Raw genomic sequence first — 22,970 nt, 5'->3', positions numbered from 1 at the left:
TAGAATCATCATGTAGGTTTTAACATGGTGTTTCAGTTCTAGAATCATCATGTAGGTTTTAACATGGTGTTTCAGTTCTAGAATCATCATGTAGGTTTTAACATGGTGTTTACATGGTGTTTCAGTTCTAGAATCATCATGTAGGTTTTAACATGGTGTTTCAGTTCTAGAATCATCATGTAGGTTTTAACATGGTGTTTCAGTTCTAGAATCATCATGTAGGTTTTTACATGGTGTTTCAGTTCTAGAATCATCATGTAGGTTTTAACATGGTGTTTCAGTTCTAGAATCATCATGTAGGTTTTAACATGGTGTTTCAGTTCTAGAATCATCATGTAGGTTTTAACATGGTGTTTCAGTTCTAGAATCATCATGTAGGTTTTTACATGGTGTTTTCGTTCTGGAATCTTCTGGCCCCATGTCAGAGTTTGAAAGGGCATTCCAGAGGCTTTGCTTAATCGTATTGCTGGAATTTGTTCATTTTTTATCATCACCACGTTCACTGAATTTATATAAACCTCTGGAATGAAGCATTTATTTTCCTCTGACTGAGATGATAGTTAAGTTTAGATAGCCCTGCAATCCCTCAAACGGCATCTTCGCACATTCCCCACATCGTCGCTTCCACTTTCTACAGCTTTTTGTCATTGTGTGTGTGTGTGTGTGTGTGTGTGATACTAAGGAGATGAATACACCAGATGGCTTCCCTTTCACTGAATAAATTATAATCATACAAAGTGGAGATAGCCAGCTTATAATTTTCTGAAGGACTTCGTTGCTCTTTCTGGGAAATAAATTATCTAATCTAACATATATGCATTTCAGAAGCTTATGTATATTATCTCCTCTCGCTATTTAGTGAACCATGAAGATTGACTGAAAGTTTGAGGTTGACAGAAAGGCTCCTTCTCTAGCAGGTACATGGACAACCTGGTCCCTAGCAGGAGAGAGGAGTCTCCTTTAGCAGGTACATGGACAACCTGGTCCCTAGCAGGAGAGAGGAGTCTCCTTTAGCAGGTACATGAACAACCTGGTCCCTAGCAGGAGAGAGGAGTCTCCTTTAGCAGGAACATGGACATCCTGGTCCCTAGCAGGAGAGAGGAGTCTCCTTTAGCAGGTACATGGACAACCTGGTCCCTAGCAGGAGAGAGGAGTCTCCTTTAGCAGGTACATGGACAACCTGGTCTCTAGCAGGAGAGAGGAGTCTCCTTTAGCAGGTACATGGACAACCTGGTCTCTAGCAGGAGAGAGGAGTCTCCTTTAGCAGGTACATGGACAACCTGGTCTCTAGCAGGATAGAGGAGTCTCCTTTAGCAGGTACATGGACAACCTGGTCCCTAGCAGGAGAGAGGAGTCTCCTTTAGCAGGTACATGGACAACCTGGTCTCTAGCAGGAGAGAGGAGTCTCCTTTAGCAGGTACATGGACAACCTGGTCTCTAGCAGGAGAGAGGAGTCTCCTTTAGCAGGTACATGGACAACCTGGTCTCTAGCAGGAGAGAGGAGTCTCCTTTAGCAGGTACATGGACATCCTGGTCCCTAGCAGGAGAGAGGAGTCTCCTTTAGCAGGTACATGGACATCCTGGTCCCTAGCAGGAGAGAGGAGACTCATTTAGCAGGTACATGGACATCCTGGTCCCTAGCAGGAGAGAGGAGTCTCCTTTAGCAGGTACATGGACATCCTGGTCCCTAGCAGGAGAGAGGAGTCTCCTTTAGCAGGTACATGGACATCCTGGTCCCTAGCAGGAGAGAGGAGTCTCCTTTAGCAGGTACATGGACATCCTGGTCCCTAGCAGGAGAGAGGAGTCTCCTTTAGCAGGTACATGGACAACCTGGTCCCTAGCAGGAGAGAGGAGTCTCCTTTAGCAGGTACATGGACAACCTGGTCCCTAGCAGGAGAGAGGAGTCTCCTTTAGCAGGTACATGGACAACCTGGTCCATAGCAGGAGAGAGGAGTCTCCTTTAGCAGGTACATGGACAACCTGGTCCCTAGCAGGAGAGAGGAGACTCCTTTAGCAGGTACATGGACAACCTGGTCCCTAGCAGGAGAGAGGAGTCTCCTTTAGCAGGTACATGGACAACCTGGTCCCTAGCAGGAGAGAGGAGTCTCCTTTAGCAGGTACATGGACAACCTGGTCCATAGCAGGAGAGAGGAGTCTCCTTTAGCAGGTACATGGACAACCTGGTCCATAGCAGGAGAGAGGAGTCTCCTTTAGCAGGTACATGGACAACCTGGTCCCTAGCAGGAGAGAGGAGACTCCTTTAGCAGGTACTCCAAGCTCTGATGTTTGATGTTAATGTAACGGTTTTCTGTATGAGAAGGAGAGTCGGACCAAAATGCGGCGTGTCTATTGCAATCCATGTTTAATGAATTAACACACTAAACACAAACACTACCAAAACAATAAACTTAACAAAACCCGAAACAGCCTATACTTGTGTATCCTAACACAGAACAATGACATCAGGACACTAAGGACAATCACCCACGACAAACTCAAAGAATATGGCTGCCTAAATATGGTTCCCAATCAGAGACAACGATAAACACCTGCCTCTGATTGAGAACCACTTCAGACAGCCATAGACTTAGCTAGAACACCCCACTAGCTACAATCCCCACACATACACACCACATACAAAAACCCATGCCACACCCTGGCCTGACCAAATAAATAAAGATAAACACAAAATACTTTGACCAGGGTGTGACAGAACCCCCCCCCTAAGGTGCGGACTCCCGAACGCACCTCAAAACAATAGGGAGGGTCCGGGTGGGCGTCTGTCCATGGTGGCGGCTCCGGTGCGGGACGTGGACCCCACTCAATCAATGTCCTAGTCCCTTCTCCTCGCGTCCCTGGATAGTCCACCCTCGCCGCCGACCATGGCCTAGTAGTCCTCACCCAGAACCCCACTGGACTGAGGAGCAGATCGGGACTGAGGGGCAGCTCGGGACTGAGGCAGCTCGGGACTGAGGGGAAGCTCAGGAGTGAGAGGAAGCTCAGGAGTGAGAGGAAGCTCAGGCAGGTTGATGAATCTACCTGGCTGGCTGGTGGTTTCGGCAGATCCTGGCTGACTGGCAGATCCTGGCTGACTGGCAGATCTGGAAGAGTCTGGTCGACTGGCAGATCTTGAAGAGTCTGGTCGACTGGCAGATCTTGAAGAGTCTGGTCGACTGGCAGATCTTGAAGAGTCTGGTCGACTGGCAGATCTGGAAGAGTCTGGTCGACTGGCAGATCTGGAAGAGTCTGGTCGACTGGCAGATCTGGAAGAGTCTGGTCGACTGGCAGATCTGGAAGAGTCTGGTCGACTGGCAGATCTGGAAGAGTCTGGTCGACTGGCAGATCTGGAAGAGTCTGGTCGACTGGCAGATCTGGAAGAGTCTGGTCGACTGGCGGATCTGGAAGAGTCTGGTCGACTGGCGGATCTGGAAGATTCTGGTCGACTGGCGGATCTGGAAGATTCTGGTCGACTGGCAGATCTGGAAGAGTCTGGTCGACTGGCAGATCTGGAAGAGTCTGGTCGACTGGCAGATCTGGGAGAGTCTGGTCGACTGGCAGATCTGGAAGAGTCTGGTCGACTGGCAGATCTGGAAGAGTCTGGTCGACTGGCAGATCTGGCTGCTCCATGCTGACTGGCTGCTCCATGATGACTGGCAGCTCTGGCTGCTCCATGCTGACTGGCTGCTCCATGCTGACTGGCAGCTCTGACTGCTCCATGCTGACTGGCTGCTCCATGCTGACTGGCAGCTCTGGCTGCTCCATGCTGACTGGCTGCTCCATGCTGACTGGCAGCTCTGGCTGCTCCATGCTGACTGGCTGCTCCATGCTGACTGGCAGCTCTGGCTGCTCCATGCTGACTGGCTGCTCTGGCTGCTCCATGCTGACTGGCTGCTCCATGCTGACTGGCGGCCCTGGCTGCTCCATGCTGACTGGCGGCCCTGGCTGCTCCATGCTGACTGGCGGCCCTGGCTGCTCCATGCTGACTGGCGGCCCTGGCTGCTCCATGCTGACTGGCGGCCCTGGCTGCTCCATGCTAACTGGCAGCTCTGGCGGCTCCTTGCAGACTGGCAGCTCTGGCGGCTCCTTGCAGACTGGCAGCTTTGGCGGCATCCTGCAGACAGGCAGCTCTGGCGGCTCCTTGCAGACTGGCAGCTCCTTACAGACTGGCAGCTCTATGCAGACTGGCAGCTCCTTGCAGACTGGCAGCTCCTTGCAGACTGGCAGCTCTATGCTAACTGGCAGCTCTATGCTAACTGGCAGCTCTATGCTAACTGGCAGCTCTATGCTAACTGGCAGCTCTATGCTAACTGGCAGCTCTGAACAGGCGGGAGACTCCGGCAGCGCTGTAGAGAAGGTAGGCTCTAACAGCGCTAAACAGGCAGGAGACTCCGACAGCGCTGAAGAGAAGGGAGGCTCTGGCAGCGCTGGACAGGCGAGGCGCACTGTAGGCCTGATGCGTGGTGCTGGCACTGGTGGTACTGGGCCGAGGACACGCACAGGAAGCCTGGTGCGGGGAGCTGCTACCGGAGGGCTGGGGTGTGGAGGTGGCACAGGATGGGTTAGACCTTGAAGGCGTACTGGAGATCTTGAGAGCGGTGCTGGCACAGGACGTGCAAGGCTAGGGAGGTGCACAGGAGGCCTGGTACGTGAGACTGGCACCATCTTCACCAGCCGACTAACACGCACCTCAGGACGAGTATGGAGCGCTGACCCAGGTGCCATCAAATCCCCGACACGCTCCGTCGGGCGAATTCCATGTTTAAAACACCAACACAGCAACTCCCTCATTTCTCTCTCCTCCAATTTCCCCATTAACTCCTTCACAGTCTCTGTTTCGCTCACCTCCAACACCGGCTCTGGTCTCCTCCTTGGCTCCTCACGATAAACAGGGAGAGTTGACTCAGGTCTGGCTCCTGACTCTGCCACACTCTCCCTGAGCCCCCCCCCAAGAAATTTTTGGGGCTGACTATGGGGCCTCCGTCCGCGCCGCCTTGCTTGCTTCGCAAACTCCATTCTCCTATATCCTTCCGCGCACTGCTCCATCGAATCCCAGGCGGGCTCCGGCACTCTCCCTGGGTCGACCGCCCACCTGTCTATCTCCTCCCAAGAAGTATAGTCCATACTGTACTCCACTTTGGGCTGTTCTTGCCTGTTGACACGCTGCTTGGTCCCTTTGTGGTGGGTGATTCTGTAACGGTTTTCTGTATGAGAAGGAGAGTCGGACCAAAATGCGGCGTGTCTATTGCAATCCATGTTTAATGAATTAACACACTAAACACAAACACTACCAAAACAATAAACTTAACAAAACCCGAAACAGCCTATACTTGTGTATCCTAACACAGAACAATGACATCAGGACACTAAGGACAATCACCCACGACAAACTCAAAGAATATGGCTGCCTAAATATGGTTCCCAATCAGAGACAACGATAAACACCTGCCTCTGATTGAGAACCACTTCAGACAGCCATAGACTTAGCTAGAACACCCCACTAGCTACAATCCCCACACATACACACCACATACAAAAACCCATGCCACACCCTGGCCTGACCAAATAAATAAAGATAAACACAAAATACTTTGACCAGGGTGTGACAGTTAATCCATGTTTTATCATTATAATTAGTCCTGTGTAGCTCAGTTGGTAGAGCATGGTGCTTACAACACCAGGGTTGTGGGTTCGATTCCCCCCGTGTGGCTCAGTTGGTAGAGCATGGTGCTTACAACACCAGGGTTGTGGGTTCGATTCCCCCCGTGTGGCTCAGTTGGTAGAGCATGGTGCTTACAACACCAGGGTTGTGGGTTCGATTCCCCTCAGGGGGACCAGTATTAAAATGTCTCTCTGGATAAGAGCATCTGTTGAAGGACAGAAATGCAATAAAAAAAACAATTTCTGATCATTGAAAGGTCTATGAATCTACCTCTCCACCACTATCTCCCTCCACCACTCCTCCACCCCTCCACCACTCTCTCCCTCCACCACTCACCCTCCACCACTCTCTCCCTCCATCACTCTCTCCCTCCATCCCCTCCATCCCCTACACCACTCTCTCCCTCCACCACTCTCTCTCTCCCTCCATCCCCTACACCACTCTCTCGCTCCACCCCCTCCACCACTCTCTCCCTCCACCCCCTACACCACTCTCTCCCTCCACCACTCTCTCCCTCCACCCCCTCCACCACTCTCTCCCTCCATCCCCTCCATCACTCTCTCCCTCCATCCCCTACACCACTCTCTCGCTCCACCCCCTCCACCACTCTCTCCCTCCACCCCCTCCATCACTCTCTCCCTCCACCACTCTCTCCCTACACCACTCTCTCCCTCCACCCCCTCCACCACTCTCTCCCACCACTCTCTCCCTCCATCCCCTACACCACTCTCTCGCTCCACTCTCTCACTCCATCCCTCCACCACTCTCTCGCTCCACCCCCTCCATCACTCCCTCCACCACTCTCTCTCCATCCCCACCACCACTCTCTCCCATCACTCTCTCCCTCCACCACTCTCTCGCTCCACCCCCTCCATCACTCTCTCACTCCATCCCTCCATCACTCCCTCCACCACTCTCTCTCCATCCCCACCACCACTCTCTCCCTCCACCCCCTTCACCACTCTCTCCCTCCAGAAGAGACTTCTCTATTCCTTCACGTGGCCCAGGTTCAATTCAAGTGCAAATTTAGTGACAGTACGTCAATGTCCCAAATAGCGCCCTTTTTCCTTTATAGTGCACTACGTTTGACCAGGACCGTAGGGGCCCTACATAGGGAGGGTACTATATGGGACGCACCGACGCTGTCTGCTGTATGCAGATGGGGAGTTGTTTTAAAAAAAATCTCTAAATCTGCCTTCTCTGATGCGGCAAGGTATAGTAATGAGAAGAAATTAGTCCAACCTGTGCGTGTGCATATGTCTGTGTCTGTGTGTGTGTGTGTGTGTCTGTGTGCGTGTGCCTGCCTGCTGTAGTACCATCCCTGCATGTCTCCACTGTTGTGACAGATAGTCATTATACTCCAGCTGAACGTGTTATAGAATAGTTACGTAATAGTTACCTTTTTACAAAAGGACCTCCTGTTCTGCTCCGAGGTCTAGTTCCTCTGGTGAGGTCACAGTCACACAGGACTTCCTGTTCTGCTCCAAGGTCTAGTTCCTCTGGTGAGGTCACAGTCACACAGGACTTCCTGTTCTGCACCGAGGTCTAGTTCCTCTGGTGAGGTCACAGTCACACAGGACTTCCTGTTCTGCTCCGAGGTCTAGTTCTTCGGATGAGGTCACAGTCACACAGGACTTCCTGTTCTGCTCCGAGGTCTAGTTCCTCTGGTGAGGTCACAGTCACACAGGACTTCCTGTTCTGCTCCGAGGTCTAGTTCCTCTGGTGAGGTCACAGTCACACAGGACTTCCTGTTCTGCTCCAAGGTCTAGTTCCTCTGGTGAGGTCACAGTCACACAGGACTTCCTGTTCTGCTCCAAGGTCTAGTTCCTCTGGTGAGGTCACAGTCACACAGGACTTCCTGTTCTGCTCCGAGGTCTAGTTCCTCTGGTGAGGTCACAGTCACACAGGACTTCCTGTTCTCCTCCGAGGTCTAGTTCCTCTGATGAGGTCACAGTCACACAGGACTTCCTGTTCTGCTCCGAGGTCTAGTTCCTCTGATGAGGTCACAGTCACACAGGACTTCCTGTTCTGCTCCAAGGTCTAGTTCCTCTGGTGAGGTCACAGTCACACAGGACTTCCTGTTCTGCTCCGAGGTCTAGTTCCTCTGATTAGGTCACAGTCACACAGGAACAAGAGGAAAAGAGGAAGCACCCGGAGAAAGGGGAAGTTGTGGAACGGAGATGGGCAGAGAGAGGCTCTCTAGTCGGAGGTGTGGGAGAGTTTCCTCGAGGGCAGAGAGCCAATAAGGAAACAGTGTGACTGACTGATGGGTTGTGCCCTAAATGAAGGTCCCGATGTGTTTGTCCCTGATCCCTGTCACTGATGCAGAATATAGTGGTGATTGGTCGTGTTAAAAGCAACATTTTTGTAAAGCTTAAGTGTTTGTCTTGTTCTCCCTGTCTGATCCAGGTAGTGTTTGTCTTGTTCTCCCTGTCTGATCCAGGTAGTGTTTGTCTTGTTCTCCCTCTCTGATCCAGGTAGTGTTTGTCTTGTTCTCCCTCTCTGATCCAGGTAGTGTTTGTCTTGTTCTCCCTGTCTGATCCAGGTAGTGTTTGTCTTGTTCTCCCTCTCTGATCCAGGTAGTGTTTGTCTTGTTCTCCCTGTCTGATCCAGGTAGTGTTTGTCTTGTTCTCCCTGTCTGATCCAGGTAGTGTTTGTCTTGTTCTCCCTGTCTGATCCAGGTAGTGTTTGTCTTGTTCTCCCTGTCTGATCCAGGTAGTGTTTGTCTTGTTCTCCCTGTCTGATCCAGGTAGTGTTTGCCTTGTTCTCCCTGTCTGATCCAGGTAGTGTTTGTCTTGTTCTCCCTGTTGATCCAGGTAGTGTTTGTCTTGTTCTCCCTGTCTGATCCAGGTAGTGTTTGTCTTGTTCTCCCTGTCTGATCCAGGTAGTGTTTGTCTTGTTCTCCCTCTCTGATCCAGGTAGTGTTTGTCTTGTTCTCCCTGTCTGATCCAGGTAGTGTTTGTCTTGTTCTCCCTGTTGATCCAGGTAGTGTTTGTCTTGTTCTCCCTGTCTGATCCAGGTAGTGTTTGTCTTGTTCTCCCTGTCTGATCCAGGTAGTGTTTGTCTTGTTCTCCCTCTCTGATCCAGGTAGTGTTTGTCTTGTTCTCCCTGTCTGATCCAGGTAGTGTTTGTCTTGTTCTCCCTCTCTGATCCAGGTAGTGTTTGTCTTGTTCTCCCTGTCTGATCCAGGTAGTGTTTGTCTTGTTCTCCCTGTCTGATCCAGGTAGTGTTTGTCTTGTTCTCCCTGTCTGATCCAGGTAGTGTTTGTCTTGTTCTCCCTGTCTGATCCAGGTAGTGTTTGTCTTGTTCTCCCTGTCTGATCCAGGTAGTGTTTGCCTTGTTCTCCCTGTCTGATCCAGGTAGTGTTTGTCTTGTTCTCCCTGTTGATCCAGGTAGTGTTTGTCTTGTTCTCCCTGTCTGATCCAGGTAGTGTTTGTCTTGTTCTCCCTGTCTGATCCAGGTAGTGTTTGTCTTGTTCTCCCTGTTGATCCAGGTAGTGTTTGTCTTGTTCTCCCTCTCTGATCCAGGTAGTGTTTGTCTTGTTCTCCCTGTCTGATCCAGGTAGTGTTTGTCTTGTTCTCCCTGTCTGATCCAGGTAGTGTTTGTCTTGTTCTCCCTGTCTGATCCAGGTAGTGTTTGTCTTGTTCTCCCTGTCTGATCCAGGTAGTGTTTGTCTTGTTCTCCCTGTCTGATCCAGGTAGTGTTTGCCTTGTTCTCCCTGTCTGATCCAGGTAGTGTTTGTCTTGTTCTCCCTGTTGATCCAGGTAGTGTTTGTCTTGTTCTCCCTGTCTGATCCAGGTAGTGTTTGTCTTGTTCTCCCTGTCTGATCCAGGTAGTGTTTGTCTTGTTCTCCCTCTCTGATCCAGGTAGTGTTTGTCTTGTTCTCCCTGTCTGATCCAGGTAGTGTTTGTCTTGTTCTCCCTCTCTGATCCAGGTAGTGTTTGTCTTGTTCTCCCTGTCTGATCCAGGTAGTGTTTGTCTTGTTCTCCCTGTCTGATCCAGGTAGTGTTTGTCTTGTTCTCCCTGTCTGATCCAGGTAGTGTTTGTCTTGTTCTCCCTGTCTGATCCAGGTAGTGTTTGTCTTGTTCTCCCTGTCTGATCCAGGTAGTGTTTGTATTGTTCTCCCTGTCTGATCCAGGTAGTGTTTGTCTTGTTCTATCAGGTAGTGCTATCTCTTCAGATTATAGCTAGATTACCTCAGTTTTAGTGCTATCTCTTCAGATTATAGCTAGATCACCTCAGTTTTAGTGCTATCTCTTCAGATTATAGCTAGATCACCTCAATTTTAGTGCTATCTCTTCAGATTATAGCTCGATCACCTCAATTTTAGTGCTATCTCTTCAGATTATAGCTCGATCACCTCCATTTTAGTGCTATATCTCTTCAGATTATAGCTCGATCACCTCAATTTTAGTGCTATCTCTTCAGATTATAGCTCGATCTCCTCAATTTTAGTGCTATCTCTCTTCAGATTATAGCTAGACCTCCTCACCTTTAGTTATATCCATCATCTGTGGCTGTTTCCCATTCAGATGACTGGAGGAGAGACAGACACAGCTGTGTTTAATGTGTGTTCCAGGGGGTTAAGATGTTAACCTCACATAAAAGGAAGAGGCAGCGCTTTAGATTAGCTGTGTGTACCCTTCACTCTCTGCATTTCAATTCAAACGGAGCGTTTTTCATTGGTTGGTCCAAGCCCTCGGGTAATGCAAATATTGTTAACCATATTTTACTGGTTTGCCTGCTTTTGAATAGACTGAATAATAATGCTTCTAACACATGAACGACATCCGCTCATTTATTATTACACACCTGACCTCACCTAGACCCTTTCAGGTTCCACCTCACCTAGACCCTCTCCTTTCAGGTTCCACCTCACCTATACCCTTTCAGGTTCCACCTCACCTAGACCCTCTCCTTTCAGGTCCCACCTCACCTAGACCCTTTCAGGTTCCACCTCACCTAGACCCTTTCAGGTTCCACCTCACCTAGACCCTTTCAGGTTCCACCTCACCTAGACCCTCTCCTTTCAGGTTCCACCTCACCTAGACCCTTTCAGGTTCCACCTCACCTAGACCCTCTCCTTTCAGGTTCCACCTCACCTAGACCCTTTCAGGTTCCACCTCACCTAGACCCTTTCAGGTTCCACCTCACCTAGACCCTTTCAGGTTCCACCTCACCTAGACCCTCTCCTTTCAGGTTCCACCTCACCTAGACCCTCTCCTTTCAGGTTCCACCTCACCTAGACCCTTTCAGGTTCCACCTCACCTAGACCCTTTCAGGTTCCACCTCACCTAGACCCTCTCCTTTCAGGTTCCACCTCACCTAGACCCTTTCAGGTTCCACCTCACCTAGACCCTTTCCTTTCAGGTTCCACCTCACCTAGACCCTTTCCTTTCAGGTTCCACCTCATCTAGATCCTCTCCTTTCAGGTTCCACCTCACCTAGACCCTCTTCTTTCAGGTCCCACCTCACCTAGACCCTCTCCTTTCAGGTTCCACCTCACCTAGACCCTCTCTTTTCAGGTTACACCTCATCTAGATCCTCTCCTTTCAGGTTCCACCTCACCTAGACCCTCTTCTTTCAGGTCCCACCTCACCTAGACCCTCTCCTTTCAGGATAATTATTCTACATGTTTTCTGTCAGGTTTGATGTTGCAAGACAGAATATTATGCCTGTGACTACTGAGATTAATAGGCTTGTGGTCACGCGTCTATTTTTATCAACGATGACAAATTCATCTTGTTGTTGACATTACTTTCTCCTAGCCAGAGGCTGCTGGGTGGTTTTGATGGAGTCTGCTGGGTGGTTTTGATGGAGGCTGCTGGGTAGTTTTAATGGAGACTGCTGGGTGGTTTTGATGGAGGCTGCTGGGTGGTTTTGATGGAGGCTGCTGGGTAATTCTGATGGAGGCTGCTGGGTAATTCTGATGGAGGCTGCTGGGTAATTCTGATGGAGGCTGCTGGGTGGTTTTGATGGAGGCTACTGGGTGGTTTTGATGGAGGCTGCTGGGTAATTCTGATGAGGCTGCTGGGTAATTCTGATGGAGGCTGCTGGGTAATTCTGATGGAGGCTGCTGGGTAGTTTTGATGGAGGCTGCTGGGTAGTTTTGATGGAGGCTGCTGGGTGGTTTTGATGGAGGCTGCTGGGTAATTCTGATGGAGGCTGCTGGGTAATTCTGATGGAGGCTGCTGGGTAGTTTTGATGGAGGCTGCTGGGTAGTTTTGATGGAGGCTGCTGGGTGGTTTTGATGGAGGCTGCTGGGTAGTTTTGATGGAGGCTGCTGGGTAGTTTTGATGGAGGCTGCTGGGTGGTTTTGATGGAGGCTGCTGGGTAGTTTTGATGGAGGCTGCTGGGTAGTTTTGATGGAGGCTGCTGGGTGGTTTTGATGGAGGCTGCTGGGTAGTTTTGATGGAGGCTGCTGGGTAGTTTTGATGGAGGCTGCTGGGTGGTTTTGATGGAGGCTGCTGGGTGGTTTTGATGGAGGCTGCTGGGTAGTTTTGATGGAGGCTGCTGGGTAGTTTTGATGGAGGCTGCTGGGTAGTTTTGATGGAGGCTGCTGGGTGGTTTTGATTGAGGCTGCTGTGTGGTTCTTCCCCTACCCTTCCTCTCTCACTCCCTCCTCTTCTTGAAGTTCCGTTTGGATAGATGTCACCCATCAGGCTACTAGTCTAGTGGCCTGATTTGAATAGGTGGACTTTCTATAAGCCTGTAGAATGGAGGGATGGATAGTTCTTTAAGCCTGTAGAATGGAGGGATGGATAGTTATTTAAGCCTGTAGAATGGAGGGAGGGAGGGATAGTTCTTTAAGCCTGTAGAATGGAGGGAGGGATAGTTCTTTAAGCCTGTAGAATGGAGGGAGGGAGGGATAGTTCTTTAAGCCTGTAGAATGGAGGGAGGGAGGGATAGTTCCTTAAGCCTGTAGAATGGAGGGAGGGAGGGATAGTTCTTTAAGCCTGTAGAATGGAGGGAGGGATAGTTCTTTAAGCCTGTAGAATGGAGGGAGGGAGGGATAGTTATTTAAGCCTGTAGAATGGAGGGAGGGAGGGATAGTTCTTTAAGCCTGTAGAATGGAGGGAGGGATAGTTCTTTAAGCCTGTAGAATGGAGGGAGGGAGGGATAGTTATTTAAGCCTGTAGAATGGAGGGAGGGAAGGATAGTTATTTAAGCCTGTAGAATGGAGGGAGGGAGGGATAGTTCTTTAAGCCTGTAGAATGGAGGGAGGGATGGATAGTTCTTTAAGCCTGTAGACTGGAGGGAGGGAGGGATAGTTCTTTAAGCCTGTAGACTGGAGGGAGGGAGGGATAGTTCTTTAAGCCTGTAGAATGGAGGGAGGGAAGGATAGTTCTTTAAGCCTGTAGAATGGAGGGAGGGGGGATAGTTCCTTAAGCCTGTAGAATGGAGGGAGGGATAGTTCTTTAAGCCTGTAGAATGGAGGGAGGGAGGGATAGTTCTTTAAGCCTGTAGAATGGAGGGAGGGAGGGATAGTTCTTTAAGCCTGTAGAATGGAGGGAGGGAGGGATAGTTCCTTAAGCCTGTAGAATGGAGGGAGGGATGGATAGTTCTTTAAGCCTGTAGAATGGAGGGAGGGAGGGATAGTTCCTTAAGCCTGTAGAATGGAGGGAGGGATAGTTCTTTAAGCCTGTAGAATGGAGGGAGGGAGGGATAGTTCCTTAAGCCTGTAGAATGGAGGGAGGGATAGTTCTTTAAGCCTGTAGAATGGAGGGAGGGAGGGATAGTTCTTTAAGCCTGTAGAGTGGAGGGAGGGATAGTTCTTTAAGCCTGTAGAATGGAGGGAGGGAGGGATAGTTCTTTAAGCCTGTAGAATGGAGGGAGGGAGGGATAGTTCCTTAAGCCTGTAGAATGGAGGGAGGGATGGATGGTTCTTTAAGCCTGTAGAATGGAGGGAGGGAGGGATAGTTCTTTAAGCCTGTAGAATGGAGGGAGGGAGGGATAGTTCTTTAAGCCTGTAGAATAGAGGGATGGATAGTTCTTTAAGCCTGTAGAATGGAGGGAGGGATAGTTCCTTAAGCCTGTAGAATGGAGGGAGGGAGGGATAGTTATTTAAGCCTGTAGAATGGAGGGAGGGAGGGATAGTTCTTTAAGCCTGTAGAATAGAGGGATGGATAGTTATTTAAGCCTGTAGAATGGAGGGAGGGAGGGATAGTTCTTTAAGCCTGTAGACTGGAGGGAGGGATGGATAGTTCTTTAAGCCTGTAGAATAGAGGGAGGGAGGGATAGTTCTTTAAGCCTGTAGACTGGAGGGAGGGAGGGATAGTTCTTTAAGCCTGTAGACTGGAGGGAGGGAGGGATAGTTCTTTAAGCCTGTAGAATGGAGGGAGGGAGGGATAGTTCTTTAAGCCTGTAGAATGGAGGGAGGGAGGGATAGTTATTTAAGCCTGTAGACTGGAGGGAGGGATGGATAGTTCTTTAAGCCTGTAGAATGGAGGGAGGGAGGGATAGTTATTTAAGCCTGTAGAATGGAGGGAGGGAGGGAGGGAGGGAGGGAGGGAGGGAGGGGTAGAGAGATGAACAATGAAGGAGTGAATGAAGCATAGGGTTGCCTGGAGGAGTGTAAAAACATCTTATCCCTCTCTCCCTGGCCATCTGGTTGTTTGTTTGTGCTGGGGCAGAAAGTGTGTGTGTGTGTGTGTGTGTTTGTGTGTGTATATGTGTGTGTGTATGTGTGTGTGTGTGTGTGTGTGTATGTGTGTGTGTGTGTGTGTGTGTGTGTGTGTGTGTGTGTGTGTGTGTGTGTGTGTGTGTGTGTGTGTATGTGTGTGTGTGTGTGTGTATGTGTGTATGTGTGTGTATGTGTATGCGTGTGTGTGTATGTGTATGCGTGTGTGTGTGTGTGTGTGTGTGTGTGTGTGTGTGTGTGTGTGTGTGTGTGTGTGTGTGTGTGCGTGTATGTGTATGCGCGCGTGTGTGTGTGTGTGTGTGTGTGTGTGTGTGTGTGAGTGTGTGTGTGTGTGTGTATGTGTGTGTGTGTGAAACCTCCCTCCGCTGGTGCAGAAAGCGAGACAGAGCTTGTTAACAGATATGCTGTGCCGTTCTGCTGCACCTTGGGGACAGGTATAAACTAGCACAGAGTCCCCCCCTTTCTCTTTCTCTTCCTTTCCTGCCTTCTTTCATTCTCTCTCTCTACTTTCCCCCTCAAATGTTTTAGCCTTCTCTCTCTTCTCTCTCTCTCAGTGTAATAGAACAACAGGTCTCTCCTAGTTCAGAACAACAGGTCTCTCCTAGTCCAGAACAACAGGTCTCTCCTAGTCCAGAACAACAGGTCTCTCCTAGTTCAGAACAACAAGTCTCTCCTAGTTCAGAACAACAGGTCTCTCCTAGTTCAGTGTAACAGAACAACAGGTCTCTCCTAGTTCAGTACAACAGGTCTCTCTTAGTCCAGAACAACAGGTGTCTCCTAGTTCAGTGTAACAGAACAACAGGTCTCTCCTAGTCCAGAACAACAGGTCTCTCCTAGTTCAGAACAACAGGTCTCTCCTAGTTCAGAACAACAGGTCTCTCCTAGTTCAGAACAACGTATCTCCTAGTCCAGAACAACAGGTCTCTCCTAGTTCAGTGTAACAGAACAACAGGTCTCTCCTAGTTCAGAACATCAGGTCTCTCCTAGTCCAGAACAACAGGTGTCTCCTAGTTCAGGACAACAGGTCTCTCCTAGTTCAGGACAACAGGTCTCTCCTAGTTCAGTATAACAGAACAACAGGTCTCTCCTAGTTCAGAACAACAGGTCTCTCCTAGTTCAGTATAACAGGTCTCTCCTAGTTCAGTGTAACAGAACAACAGGTCTCTCCTAGTTCAGAACAACAGGTCTCTCCTAGTTCAGAACAACAGGTCTCTCCTAGTTCAGTATAACAGGTCTCTCCGAGTTCAGGACAACAGGTCTCTCCTAGTCCAGGACAACAGGTCTCTCCTAGTTCAGGACAACAGGTCTCTCCTAGTTCAGTATAACAGGTCTCTCGTAGTTCAGTGTAACAGAACAACAGGTCTCTCCTAGTTCAGAACAACAGATATCTCCTAGTCCAGGACAACAGGTCTCTCCTAGTTTAGTATAACAGGTCTCTCCTAGTTCAGTGTATCAGAACAACAGGTATCTCTTAGTTCAGGACAACAGGTCTCTCCTAGTTCAGGACAAAAGGTCTCTCCTAGTTCAGAACAACAGATATCTCCTAGTCCAGGACAACAGGTCTCTCCTAGTTTAGTATAACAGGTCTCTCCTAGTTCAGTGTATCAGAACAACAGGTATCTCCTAGTTCAGGACAACAGGTCTCTCCTAGTTCAGGACAACAGGTCTCTCCTAGTTCAGGACAACATGTCTCTCCTAGTTCAGTATAACAGGTCTCTCCTAGTTCAGTGTAACAGAACAACAGGTATCTCCTAGTTCAGGCCAACAGGTCTCTCCTAGTTCAGTATAACAGGTATCTCCTAGTTCAGAACAACAGGTCTCTCCTAGTTCAGTGTATCAGAACAACAGGTATCTCCTAGTTCAGGACAACAGGTCTCTCCTAGTTCAGGACAACATGTCTCTCCTAGTTCAGTATAACAGGTCTCTCCTAGTTCAGTGTAACAGAACAACAGGTATCTCCTAGTTCAGGCCAACAGGTCTCTCCTAGTTCAGTATAACAGGTATCTCCTATTTCAGAACAACAGGTCTCTCCTAGTTCAGTGTATCAGAACAACAGGTATCTCCTAGTTCAGGACAACAGGTCTCTCCTAGTTCAGGACAACAGGTCTCTCCTAGTTCAGTATAACAGGTCTCTCCTAGTTCAGTGTAACAGAACAAAAGGTATCTCCTAGTTCAGGACAACAGGTCTCTCCTAGTTCAGTATAACAGGTCTCTCCTAGTTCAGTATAACAGGTCTCTCCTAGTTCAGTATAACAGGTATCTCCTAGTTCAGTGTAACAGAACAACAGGTCTCTCCTAGTTCAGTATAACAGGTATCTCCTAGTTCAGTGTAACAGAACAACAGGTCTCTCCTAGTCCAGGACAACAGGTCTCTCCTAGTTCAGTATAACAGGTCTCTCCTAGTTCAGTATAACAGGTCTCTCCTAGTTCAGTGCAACAGAACAACAGGTATCTCCTAGTTCAGGACAACAGGTCTCTCCTAGTTCAGTGTAACAGAACAACAGGTCTCTCCTAGTCCAGGACAACAGGTCTCTCCTAGTTCAGTATAACAGGTCTCTCCTAGTTCAGTATAACAGGTCTCTCCTAGTTCAGTATAACAGGTCTCTCCTAGTTCAGTGTAACAGAACAACAGGTCTCTCCTAGTTCAGGACAACAGGTCTCTCCTAGTCCAGGACAACAGGTCTCTCCTAGTCCAGGACAACAGGTCTCTCCTAGTTCAGTATAACAGGTCTCTCCTAGTTCAGTGTAACAGTATAACAGTTATCTCCTAGTTCAGTATAACAGGTATCTTCTAGTTCAGTGTATCAGAACAACAGGTATCTCTTAGTCCAGGACAACAGGTCTCTCCTAGTTCAGTATAACAGGTCTCTCCTAGTTCAGTGTAACAGTATAACAGGTGTCTCCTAGTTCAGAACAACAGAACAACATGTCTGTAATGTAAAGCACAAATGCTTCGCGCGTTGGGGGTCATTGGGGGTCGTCACCTCTGACCTCAGCGATGGTTAAAGAGATACAGAGATACAGGGACAGACTAATTATACATAATAACAGTGACGAGACAGTGCCCCCGCCACACACACCTACACACGACCACCTCTCTTTAACACACACACACACACACACACACACAAACACACACACACACACACACACACGCACACCTGTAATTATTCCCTTCAACGACAACCGGAGTACAGAGCCCACTGCTGCCTGGTTAATAACAGTGCTGTAACACCTGAATTATTCCCCCCCCCCCCTCCACCCCCTCCACATGAGGTTGGTGGAACCTTAATTAGGGAGGACAGGCTCGTGGTAATGGCTGGAGCAGGATATGTGGAGTGGTATAAAATACATCAAACATGGTGTCCAGCCGTTCCATTTGATCCGTTCCAGCCATTATGATGAGCCGTCCTCCCCTCATTAGCCTCCACTGCCCCCCCCCCCCCCCCCCCCCCCCCCCACCTCCCCCAGACCACACACACACTTTCACACGCACACCTACACACACACATTAGCTGTCTGTCTTATAGAACAGAGGCCAGATCCAGAGGCCAGAGGTCTGATCCTGTCTACGCCTGCACTAAATGACATGCTGAACACAACGTCACATAGCGTGAAGGACAAGGTGATCATTAACACATGATTGATTTGATTTGATTTTTGGGGGGGGGTAAAACAATGAGCTAATGAGCTTTAATTACTATGGTATTCTATGAATCAGTTGCACACCAACCCTCCCGAGAAGGCACTGCATCTCAGTGGTAGAGGCGTCACTACAGACCCTGGTTCGATCCCGGGCTGTAACACCACCGGCCGTGATCGGGAGTTTCATAGGGTGGCGCACAGGTCACATCTCTGGGGTCACAGCCAGGTCACATCTCTGGGGTCACGGCCAGGTCACATCTCTGGGGTCACAGCCTGGTCACATCTCTGATCATATCCATTTCTATGTCTTTGTATTTCCTCCTTTTTCAACAAGATAATATCTTCCTCCTCCTCCCAGCTGTCTGATATCTTCCTCCTCCACCCAGCTGTCTGATATCTTCCTCCTCCCAGCTGTCTGTTATCTTCCTCATCTCCTCCCAGCTGTCTGATATCTTCCTCCTCCTCCCAACTGTCTGATATCTTACTCCTCCTCCCAGCTGTCTGATATCTTCCTCCTCCTCCCAGCTGTCTGTTATCTTCCTCATCTCCTCCCAGCTGTCTGATATCTTCCTCCTCCTCCTAGCTGGCTGATATCTTCCTCCTCCTCCCAGCTGTCTGATATCTTCCTCCTCCTCCCAGCTGTCTGTTATCTTCCTCATCTCCTCCCAGCTGTCTGATATCTTCCTCCTCCTCCTAGCTGTCTGATATCTTCCTCCTCCTCCCAGCTGTCTGATATCTTCCTCCTCCTCCCAGCTGTCTGTTATCTTCCTCATCTCCTCCCAGCTGTCTGATATCTTCCTCCTCCTCCTAGCTGTCTGATATCTTCCTCCTCCTCCCAGCTGTCTGTTATCTTCCTCATCTCCTCCCAGCTGTCTGATATCTTCCTCCTCCTCCTAGCTGTCTGATATCTTCCTCCTCCTCCCAGCTGTCTGATATCTTCCTCCTCCTCCCAGCTGTCTGATATCTTCCTCATCTCCTCCCAGCTGTCTGATATCTTCCTCCTCCTCCCAGCTGTCTGATATCTTCCTCCTCCTCCCAGCTGTCTGATATCTTCCTCCTCCTCCCAGCTGTCTGTTATCTTCCTCCTCCTCCCAGCTGTCTGATATCTTCCTCCTCCTCCCAGCTGTCTGATATCTTCCTCATCTCCTCCCAGCTGTCTGATATCATCCTCCTCCTCCCAGCTGTCTGATATCTTCCTCCTCCTCCCAGCTGTCTGTTATCTTCCTCCTCCTCCCAGCTGTCTGATATCTTCCTCCTCCTCCCAGCTGTCTGATATCTTCCTCATCTCCTCCCAGCTGTCTGATATCTTCCTCCTCCTCCCAGCTGTCTGATATCTTCCTCCTCCTCCCAGCTGTCTGATATCTTCCTCCTCCTCCCAGCTGTCTAATATCTTCCTCCTCCTCCCAGCTGTCTGATATCTTCCTCCTCCTCCCAGCTGTCTGATATCTTCCTCCTCCTCCCAGCTGTCTGATATCTTCCTCCTCCTCCCAGCTGTCTGATATCTTCCTCCTCCTCCCAGCTGTCTGATATCTTCCTCATCTCCTCCCAGCTGTCTGATATCTTCCTCCTCCTCCCAGCTGTCTGATATCTTCCTCCTCCTCCCAGCTGTCTGATATCTTCCTCCTCCTCCCAGCTGTCTGATATCTTCCTCATCTCCTCCCAGCTGTCTGATATCTTCCTCCTCCTCCCAGCTGTCTGATATCTTCCTCCTCCTCCCAGCTGTCTGATATCTTCCTCCTCCTCCCAGCTGTCTGTTATCTTCCTCCTCCTCCCAGCTGTCTGATATCTTCCTCCTCCTCCCAGCTGTCTGATATCTTCCTCCTCCTCCCAGCTATCTGATATCTTCCTCCTCCTCCCAGCTGTCTGATATCTTCCTCATCTCCTCCCAGCTGTCTGATATCTTCCTCCTCCTCCCAGCTGTCTGATATCTTCCTCCTCCTCCCAGCTGTCTGATATCTTCCTCCTCCTCCCAGCTGTCTGATATCTTCCTCCTCCTCCCAGCTGTCTGATATCTTCCTCCTCCTCCCAGCTGTCTGATATCTTCCTCCTCCTCCCAGCTGTCTGATATCTTCCTCCTCCTCCCAGCTGTCTGATATCTTCCTCATCTCCTCCCAGCTGTCTGATATCTTCCTCCTCCTCCCAGCTGTCTGATATCTTCCTCCTCCTCCCAGCTATCTGATATCTTCCTCCTCCTCCCAGCTGTCTGATATCTTCCTCCTCCTCCCAGCTGTCTGATATCTTCCTCATCTCCTCCCAGCTGTCTGATATCTTCCTCCTCCTCCCAGCTGTCTGATATCTTCCTCCTCCTCCCAGCTGTCTGATATCTTCCTCCTCCTCCCAGCTGTCTGATATCTTCCTCCTCCTCCCAGCTGTCTGATATCTTCCTCCTCCTCCCAGCTGTCTGATATCTTCCTCCTCCTCCCAGCTGTCTGATATCTTCCTCCTCCTCCCAGCTGTCTGATATCTTCCTCCTCCTCCCATGTGAAATGACTGTTGCACCATTGACCTTTACTGTCATATTCCAATGTTCCAACCAATCAGGAGGAGAATAGTGCTGAGCAATTAGTGTTTTTTTTTTTAGGTCGGTTCGGTTTCAGCTTGATTATTAAAATAAGTAATCCCATTAAAATGATTTTAGAGATTTTTTTAAAATTGGAAATTCCAAAATCCCCAAATAGTGAATGAGTTGTCAAACCATTGAACATTGTCCTTCGTCTCCGTCAGGTCCACGTTGGCTGGACCTCAAGAGAAAAAGAGTTAGTTACTGTGAAATAATATCATGTGTTTAGTCTGTAGTTAGTTACTGTGAAATATTATCATATTTATAGTCTGTAGTTAGTTACTGTGAAATAATATCATGTGTTTAGTCTGTAGTTAGTTACTGTGAAATATTATCATATTTATAGTCTGTAGTTAGTTACTGTGAAATATTATCATATTTATAGTCTGTAGTTAGTTACTGTGAAATAATATCATATTTATAGTCTGTAGTTAGTTACTGTGAAATAATATCATATTTTTAGTCTGTAGTTAGTTACTGTGAAATATTATCATATTTATAGTCTGTAGTTAGTTACTGTGAAATATTATCATATTTATAGTCTGTAGTTAGTTACTGTGAAATATTATCATATTTATAGTCTGTAGTTAGTTACTGTGAAATATTATCATATTTATAGTCTGTAGTTAGTTACTGTGAAATATTATCATATTTATAGTCTGTAGTTAGTTACTGTGAAATAATATCATATTTATAGTCTGTAGTTAGTTACTGTGAAATATTATCATATTTATAGTCTGTAGTTAGTTACTGTGAAATATTATCATATTTATAGTCTGTAGTTAGTTACTGTGAAATAATATCATATTTATAGTCTGTAGTTAGTTACTGTGAAATAATATCATATTTATAGTCTGTAGTTAGTTACTGTGAAATAATATCATATTTATAGTCTGTAGTTAGTTACTGTGAAATATTATCATATTTATAGTCTGTAGTTAGTTACTGTGAAATAATATCATATTTATAGTCTGTAGTTAGTTACTGTGAAATAATATCATATTTATAGTCTGTAGTTAGTTACTGTGAAATAATATCATATTTATAGTCTGTAGTTAGTTACTGTGAAATAATATCATATTTATAGTCTATAGTTAGTTACTGTGAAATTATATCATATTTATAGTCTGTAGTTAGTTACTGTGAAATTATATCATATTTTTAGTCTGTAGTTAGTTACTGTGAAATAATATCATGTTTTTGACTTCGTTTTTATTTAATTCATGTATTCTTTTTCCTTAATTAAAAGTCATCATCTCATCTCTTTTTATGGTCATTGTAGTTTATTACCACATTTCTGCGCTGAACTGGGTTGAATATTTGCTTCATGAAAACTACAACTCCCTTCAGCCCAGCGTCCCACTCTCTCGTTAATGATTTGATTTCTCTCTATAGAAACTACAACTCCCTTCAGCCCAGCGTCCCACTCTCTCGTGAATGATTTGATTTCTCTCTATAGAAACTACAACTCCCTTCAGCCCAGCGTCCCACTCTCTCGTGAATGATTTGATTTCTCTCTATAGAAACTACAACTCCCTTCAGCCCAGCGTCCCACTCTCTCGTGAATGATTTGATTTCTCTCTATAGAAACTACAACTCCCTTCAGCCCAGCGTCACACTCTCTCGTTAATGATTTGATTTCTCTCTATAGAAACTACAACTCCCTTCAGCCCAGCGTCCCACTCTCTCGTTAATGATTTGATTTCTCTCTATAGAAACTACAACTCCCTTCAGCCCAGCGTCCCACTCTCTCGTTAATGATTTGAATTCTCTCTATAGAAACGCCGGTCAATTAGTTGTTTCATAACCGGGGAAAAAAACGAGATGACGGTCAATCGCTCAACACGACAAGAGAAGCAGGTGTGTGTGTGTGTGTGTGTGTGTGTGGGGGGGGATCAGCTGATTTCACTGCCTGTCGGCCTCCTTGCTGCACTCAGGGCTCCAAATGCATATTCAACACGCACAGACACAGACGCACAGACACAGAAGCACAGACACACAGACGCACAGACACAGACGCACAGACACAGAAGCACAGACACACAGACGCACAGACGCACAGACGCACAAACGCACAGACGCACAGACACACAGACGCACAGACACACAGACGCACAGACACACAGACGCACAGACGCACAGACAGACGCACAGACACACAGACGCACAAACGCACAGACACACAGACACACAGACACACAGACGCACAGACACACAGACACACAGACGCACAGACACACAGACACACAAACGCACAGACACACAGACACACAGACACACAGACGCACAGACACACAGACGCACAGACACACAGACACACAAACGCACAGACACACAGACACACAGACACACAGACGCACAGACGCACAGACACATAGACACACAAACGCACAGACACACAGACACACAGACACACAGACGCACAGACGCACAGACACACAGACACACAGACGCACAGACACACA

General features: G+C 48.3%; 1 protein-coding gene and 1 non-coding gene across 10 annotated transcripts in view; both read left to right on the top strand.

The window, feature by feature from the left end:
• LOC118938861 (glutamate receptor-interacting protein 1) overlaps nucleotides 1-22,970 on the top strand; it is a 722,511-nt gene that overhangs the window by 101,591 nt on the left and 597,950 nt on the right. The window lies entirely within an intron of this gene.
• On the top strand, nucleotides 5,759-5,831 carry trnav-uac (transfer RNA valine (anticodon UAC)). Its single transcript has one exon. It is a non-coding gene; the product is annotated as a tRNA-Val (tRNA).

Source organism: Oncorhynchus mykiss, chromosome 15 (genome assembly GCF_057628025.1).
Source record: "Oncorhynchus mykiss isolate SJ-2025 chromosome 15, ASM5762802v1, whole genome shotgun sequence".
Taxonomy (NCBI): domain Eukaryota; kingdom Metazoa; phylum Chordata; class Actinopteri; order Salmoniformes; family Salmonidae; genus Oncorhynchus; species Oncorhynchus mykiss.
The sequence above is the reverse complement of the archived record's forward strand: the minus strand, read 5'-3'. Positions and strand labels throughout refer to the sequence as shown.